The sequence below is a fragment of the Manacus vitellinus genome, unplaced genomic scaffold, assembly GCF_001715985.3.
Source record: "Manacus vitellinus isolate BGI_N305 unplaced genomic scaffold, ASM171598v3 scaffold_49_pilon, whole genome shotgun sequence".
NCBI classification, from domain to species: Eukaryota; Metazoa; Chordata; class Aves; order Passeriformes; family Pipridae; genus Manacus; species Manacus vitellinus.
In genome coordinates, this window is record NW_021940603.1 from 3,305,930 (window position 1) to 3,313,906 (window position 7,977).

Sequence of the window (7,977 nt, forward strand, 5' to 3'; positions counted from 1 at the left end):
GAGATTATTCCCTACTGTGGGGTGAGAATTCATATTTCCTTATGCAAAGCTCTGATGACTAATACCTCAATTTTTTTTTCCTTTGTCTTTGCCTTATTTTCAGCTAAGAGAATGAATTAGCTGGGTTAAGTATGAAAATTACTCATTTTAGTGGAAGGTGCCCCTGCCCATGCCAGGAGGGTTAGAACTAGATGAATTTAAGGTCCCTTCCAACCTAAACAATTCTCTCATTTTCTTCTATATAGCCCATCTATTATTTTTCTGGGTGATTCTGCTGACATTCTGGTCTTACCCTGCCTTTAGCAGAGACTACCAGGCTTCTTGTTCAGTCCCAAGAATGCTGTTTAGTCTGTCAGTTCAGGATGTTTGTAGATGTTACTGTTAGATTCTTTTTTCAATGCTGTCTTCAGTTTTCTTGTAGAAAACAGATGTACCTACTGAGCTAATCCTGCTTTCTCCATCCATTACCACTTCTAACATCAGAAATCTACAACTCAAAAGAAAAACTGTATAAACACTCATAAGGAAATAAACATCTCATAAATAGATGCAAAGTCAAATCAGGAGGAAACCTAAGCAGTTTTTGTTCCTTGTTAACAATTTAAACTCATCCCTTCTCCATCTTACTTTCACGACTGACTTGAGCAAGGAGGGGTGACACTGAGTGCATGAAGAGGCCTAGGAATTGCTGCAGCTTTACCCCATCTGCCTTCAAAGCTGCATTTGGACACGAGGTTGAGGAAAAACCAGGTATAGGAAAATTCCTTTACTTGTTTTCCAGAACATGCAAACTAGACAGACTGGATATGATCAGGTAAGGTGTGTGTAGTATGTAACTGAATACAGATTCAGTTCAGTACCTTATTCATACCAGGGAGTCAAAGAAGCAGCTCAAAACCATAGCATCTGGAAGAAACAGGGACTCACTGTCTCTTTGCCCCAGTCCTTCTTTGGGAAGGGATTTACAGTGCAAAATCCCAATGTTATTTCCTGTTCAGGAAGAGGAAGCTTAACAGACATGTTGTCAATCTCCATTTGAATAATGAGAGGTCTTTCCACAGCTAGGGAAGAATAAAGCTCAACGTTTCATGAAGATTTATCTATCTTTCTTGAGCTATTTGGGAAGGAGGGGGTGGTAATGCCTTTTGTCTTTTCCAGTAAGCCAGAACTCTCATACTTTTACTTATCTTTCAGCATCTTTCCATGTCTGCCATCTCTAAAACTCCCATCCCTCCCAAATTAATTCTGAACACCTTTCTGTGGAGGGGGAGAAGGGTGAGATAAGTGACAGCCCAAGTAAAAAGCTCAGATCCCAAGCATTACCAGAATGCTGTCCCACAGAAATATCCCATCTTATCTGAGGACCACACGAGTGTCACTGCACTGCCATAAGGAAACAATTTTTTACCCTGGGAAAGAAGGTGATGGGAACAAAGTATAGCTGTGGCTGACCTGAGCTCTGGGGAAATGTTAGCTCAAACTGGTTCACCCCTGTGTGGTCAAGGCATTTCAGTGTGTGTGGTTTTAACAGCTCTGAGCTGCTGTTGCTTGAGAGGCAATATTCCATTTACATCCAAGCTATAAAGTTTTGGCAAGAGTCCCCTAGGTTTATAACAGTTAAGGACTAAGGCAGATATTCTTCTCTCTAATGGGGAAAGGTCAATATTCTTTATATTGGTGGGTTTGGTTTTTTTTTTTTAGTATTACAAAGAAAGCACTTTAAATCTTTGTCTGTTGCCTGAATGAATTAGGGAATAATATCAGACCACCCCACAAGCATAGTTGAATGGTTGTCATTTTTCAGTATTTTCCCCTCAGCTAGTCTCTTAGGAAAATGTGTAAATGATAATAGATCATTCTTGTTTCAAGTAATTGAAAGCATATTCTCAAGTCTTTAAACATATCCAGCATGAATCCAGCTGGAGCTCCCCAAATCAACTTGCAAGTCCTTCAGTCACTGTGAAGGCCAGAAACATTTACAGTGGCAACACAAGATAACATAACTCTCTCCACTCCAGGGAAGTGTTTCTACTGGACATTCTTCTGGAGATGTTAAAGAGCTATAGACAGCACAAAGTCTGATGTGGCCCTGAAAAGTACTCATATTATTACCTTCTCAATGAAAGAATCTAGCACAGCTAAATTTGGATAAAAGTTTTGCAAAGCTGTACTTTGAGAGCTTTATTCCCTTAGGTGAGAATTACAGAGAAAGGGGCCACTTTCTCCATTTAAAAATATTGTTATACATCTAACTTGCTACTATGAAAACAATACTGAACAAAACCAATCACGTTACCTTCTCACCCCTTCTAATGATTTTAAATCTACAAAATCCTTTCCCTGGTAAAGTAGAGAACAACTGTATTCAACAGGAATGCAGTAGGCTGAACCAGCCCAGAAGGATATATCCTTATAAAAACCATATATTGTTTCCTAACACCTTTGCATACAACAGTGTCATTCCTCAGACAGGGACAAAAAACACTTGCAGAAAAGCAATGTGTGGCATAAGACCAGGAAAAATTCAGATCAGCAACATAATAGATTACATTGTTCAGTTAAAGTGACAAACTGATTAAAGATACATATATATGAAGGGAGATGTCGGAAAGAAAAGTTCTTTGAGTGGTTGGTTCCGAGGGCGAAAGGCTGGGGCAGGGGAAGTAGGTAGGACAAGCCTTAGTTCATCTTTTCCATGAATTCTCCTGGAACAAGTCCCATGCAGCCCCCAAACACAGTGTGATTAATTCCCCCACAGACAGAGAGCCTAATCCTTACTAAAGACACAGAAGAGACCATTTAGGTATGAGCTATCACAGGCCACCAGATCATGGCATCCCTTTCATGTGCTGCTCAGCACTCTGAAGTGCCTTCTTCCTTCCTGCTCTTACTACTATATACGACTGTTCTGCACTGATCATTAAAAGCTTTCTTATATCCAAGCTAACAGCCAGCAAATAGTTCATTTTGTAGTAGCAAGTCTTGCAGCTTAATGCTTTCACCCATAGTACTTACCCTTCTAAGTTTTTTCTTCTGTAAAACACCATGCTGTGGCAGGATACATACACTTCTTTCTATGATCACTTTTTATAACCTTCTCTCTTTAATATGTGTGATAAAGCAGAGTTGTTAATGTACCCCAAGTTAAGTCAGCCTGAGATTTACACATACAAAAAAAATGCTGTCTATGCTTCCATTTAGCATGCTGGAATTGTATTTTATTTTTAATTAGGCAACAGTGATCATTGTTGAAAACTATATACGGAGTCTTCTGTCCAACTGAGAAAGTGACACTCCTGACCTAGAGCAAAAATCCTCATTAGTATTTTGTAACTGACTGAATACGCATTTTGCACTGTTATTTAATCTTACTTTGCTGGTCCTTAAGATATTTGCTGCCACACTTGCACATTGTATACCTCTTTTCAAAACTCTGAATGGATGCCCAAGTCTCAGAACAGACAGCTTTGCATTTTGTTTACATTCCAGAGAATTTCAACATGTACATCCTCAGTCCATCCCAAGTGTCTGTTGCAGAAGCAGGATTAGGAAAAGTTACCAGCTTCCAAACAGCCACAGATAAAGGAAGAAACATTCCCTTTGTAGAGGTCTACCCAAAATTAGCAGTCATTTTCACCATGTGGAGCTTGTCTTTGAATGCTTCTAGTTCTCTTCACACAATTCCATCAGTGACAAGTATCTCTGCACTAGTGAGCCCAGTCTTAAGAACATCCCTTGAAACATTCCATCTACAAAAAGAGAAGCTCCTCTGCTCCAATACATCTCCCACAGTTCAAGGCACCATTTTGTTTGCATCAATTTGCTCATGAGAACTAGATTCCTGTCCTGGCATTTCCTGCCTTTCACAGAAGCTGTGCAGGAAGATTAGGATGTTCTGAGTCAGCACAAAGCACAGTGGTTGGCAACAGCACATACAAGATGAGAGGAGGGTTTGTCTTCAGAAGTACATTTTATTTTAGTGTAGGTGCATTATCAAATTCAAGGGTTTTCTTTTGTGAAAGAGGTCATTGTTAAGCCTTACATGCTTTGAGGTTGCACCTATGTCAGACTACAGTGCTGCATTAATGCCAAGCCATAATCAATTAGCACTTTAAATACACCTTCATTTTATACACATGCTTGTTGACCAGGGCAAGCTTAACAGGACCCCTCCAGCAGAAGGTGTAGTAAAGCACATGGACAAAATACATCCTCAAAGACTTCACCTGAGCTCAGCCCTGCCAATGTGTCTCTAGGAGGGTAGAAGTGAAAGATCAATAACAGACAATTTCAGTTATGCCAGTCAGAGGCACAATTTCAGATGTGCCAGGGATACACATACTGGTTACCTGTACAGGTTCCAGAGGACTGATCACCCCTAAGCCTGGCTGACCTGGGAGCTACAAAGAGCAAGGCCGGTCAATTCACATTAACACTTTCTGAAAAAAAAATTATCACAGATGTGCTGATTTAATACAAGTTTTGAAGTAGTTCTGAATAGCTAAAAGAATCAAATCAGACATCAAGCCAGGCCCCATATTAAAGGTTGCAATGGTTTAGTTCCAGAACACACGCTGAGGGGGAAGAAAAAGAGCACACAATCACCAAACAAAACCCATGTATACATCTGCAGAACGATTTGTGAGGAAGTTCTGTGGACAGACTTCAGATCAAACACAACATACTGTAAGAAAAATCAGTATCTAACAACGATTCAAGGACTTGGTTATAACTGCACTTGCAGTTAACTCTGAAGATTTTAAGGAATTACTGCCCTTCGTTTGTATTTTTGTCAGCAGTGGTTTGTACTAGTTATTGAATCTCAGTTGACAGGCAGAACCACTTAGTTCTGCAGAGGTAGCAGTATTCAAATCAACTGCACAGACACATGCCACTAGTTTAAGTCATCCACAAATCCCTCCCAGAAGACCATATTATAGGTACAATACAGATACAACTCTTTCCAGCTACTATAAAATGGCACGAGATGAAATGACTCACTAGGATCTCCTAATGAATTGCTCATTTTTAATTACAACTCTCCAGGCACTGGTATGTATCAATAATAGAAAAATTCAAAGGTTAAAAACAGTGTACAGTTTAGCACAGAAGGCAACATTTGAAGAGAAGCACATCATTTTAATTTGCGTTGAAGTTTAAAGCAATCCAAACAAAAAAGTTAAACTATATAAATACAGAGTAAATGCACATAGTTTACAGCCAACTACATGTATGCAAGAATAATAGCAAACCTCACATGAGCATTGAAGTATTCTCAAACTGTCATCTGTGAGTGTTTAGCTATGATTCTGAGGGCATAGTTATGTTCACATATGCAGGGTAGGCAGACTCTTAAATAGAAGAACCGAAAAAACATAACTCAGTCTTAACAAACAAAGTTGAAAAAAGTACATTTACCTAGGCAAGCTTCAGCATTCTGCTTGTTTCCAAATTTGAACAGTTTAAACAGGAAGCAACACTTATAAAGGCTCTCCAATGTTTTGTCTCTGGAAGCATCCTTTTACAATGCTACAGTCTGAGGAATGTTACAGAGGTCATAAGAAAAACAGAATAACAAACTGTCGTTAACAAACAATCAGATGTCATTAACATCTCAATCAGTAAGGGAATATACGGAGTGCATTATGTAAACAGAGAACTAGATCGGTTCAGTGTTAATATACAAGCGGACAGGTGATGTTTCAGTTACAATCAGAACAACCAAGAACTCCACAGTTCCCTACTGTAAACCTACTTCAAACAACACAGAGGAGCAGACCAGAAATTCAGACAAAAAAAATAAAAATCTATCCATCAGGTGAAAGGCTGGGCTCAGCTGTTTCCACACAGCACCGCAGGAGCCGAAGGGACAGGAGGGGCTCGGGAATGAGCCCGCGCTCACGGGGATCAGTTTTCCACGGCTTTTCCTCGCCGCTCCCGGCGCGGCTCAGCGCAGCGGCCGTGCTCCGCTGCCACCTGCGGGCCGCGCCGGGGAACTGCAGCCGCCCGCACCCACCAGCGGGCCCGACAGCTCGGTCTGACCCAGGCGAGGGAAACAGCGGGAAGCCAATTAACTACCGAGGTTCAGGCATCCCAGACCTTTGCCTCCAGCACAGACAAGCGTGACACAAACACACGGCACTCAACTACAAATCAAGATGACCAGTTTAAATGCACTCCTTTCAGCTCTGTAAAGATATTATTGAATGTAGCATCTTTTTATTCCCTTTGACTTTTTATAATAAATATGAAGAAAACTATACAAATAATTTACAGATCTTTGGGAAATATTTCAGAGGTAACTTTGCAGGTACTGATAGTTTAAAAAATAGCAAAAAAATCCCAAGAAATTTTGGGGTTATGTTTGGTTATGTAAAGCAAATCAAAAAGATCACCCCTGAAATTTAAAACAAAGCTGGAACATCCATTGAAGTGGAATAATAAACTGATTGTCTACTTTAAGCTGCTGCCTCCCGTATTCAGTTGTCCTTGTTAACGTGTCCACATCAACCCAAGGGGCTCTGCTCTCCCCCAGAGAAGGCACACACACAGTACCCAGGGAATTCATGGGAAACAAACATGGAACCAAGGGACAATGTATCCAAACAGGAGAGTAACTCGCATGAAGCCTCGGCAAATCCAAGTGATCATCATGAATTCCAAAGCTGAATCTAAGTTTTGGCTGTGACTGAACTATCTGGATAGAATGGAGAGTGACCCACTTTCCACACAACAAAGGTTACAGTAAGTCACTATTCCTGAACAATGGCATAACAGCAAGGCTTAGGTCAGAGTAATGAATACTCCAGACTTTTCCTGGAGAGATCACTAGAAAAAGCCCACTTTAGAACACATTTAAGCACTCCTTTCACTTCTTTGGGACAATCAAGTCACCATGGTCACATCTCAGACCATGCTATGTCTTTAAAAAGATAACATTTTCCAAGAAGGGAAGTCAATTTTGCATTGCAAGGTCACTGTACACACTACGGATGGCTTTTAGAAGATGAGCAATTAATATAGAAAATTACATTAAATACTCAAAGACTTTGACACTGTGTGGAGAACATGACAAGGGTCAAAATTAAGGAAAGAAAATGAGAAAAACCCAGACTGATTGTTCTGCAAGCTTTGAGCTTCTACATAGAGCCTACAGAACCACTGCAGAGATGCTATGGATCTACAGCATGAACTCTTGCCCAGCTTACACAGAAATCAAACCACATGCTTTGCTTAAAACCCAACTGCATATTTCAAACACAGTTTGGCTACAGATAATCAGTAAGAGGAAGAAAATTCATAAGCCCTAAGAAGGCCACAAAGTGCATAAGAAGTCATTCATAAAATGAAGCCATTGCACACAACGCACAGTTCAAGTGTACTGAAGTACCACACTGGAAGAGTTGATAGCACACTTCTGTCCATGCCAGTGTAGCAGCATTTATGAGTAGAAAGCTATTGCCCCCAATTTATAATGATCATCTTCCTCCTAAGGATAATGGATGCAGACTGCAGAGACATCTAGAAAGCTGTAAAAGTTCCTGTAACGTTCAACTTTTTAACACTCCAGTTGTATGATTTTGGAAAACTCCGTAAATTATGACAAAAAACCAGCTAAGCCTCACTGCTGAATGCAAGGCATTGTTTTGCTATTGGCTTGTGGAGTAAAAACAATGTCTGAATATTCAGACAACGTAGAGGACAAGGTTACACTGTCAGCTGCAGTTCAAGACACAGGCTCAAGCTGACAGACGTGATACAGCAATTATCAAGGGGAATGCTTTCAAGAAAATCTCAACTGCAATTTTCTCCATCCTTCTGCACAGAGCCTGTCTGCACTGAGAAGATCTATCACAGCTTCAACTGGTTTCTGCTTTCTGGTCACCTTAGCCACAGTGATAAGTGCTCTCTCTCAGTACTTCCATAAAAGTATAGGTAATCCAGACATTTAAGGGTAATACAACTTGTGCTTAGGCA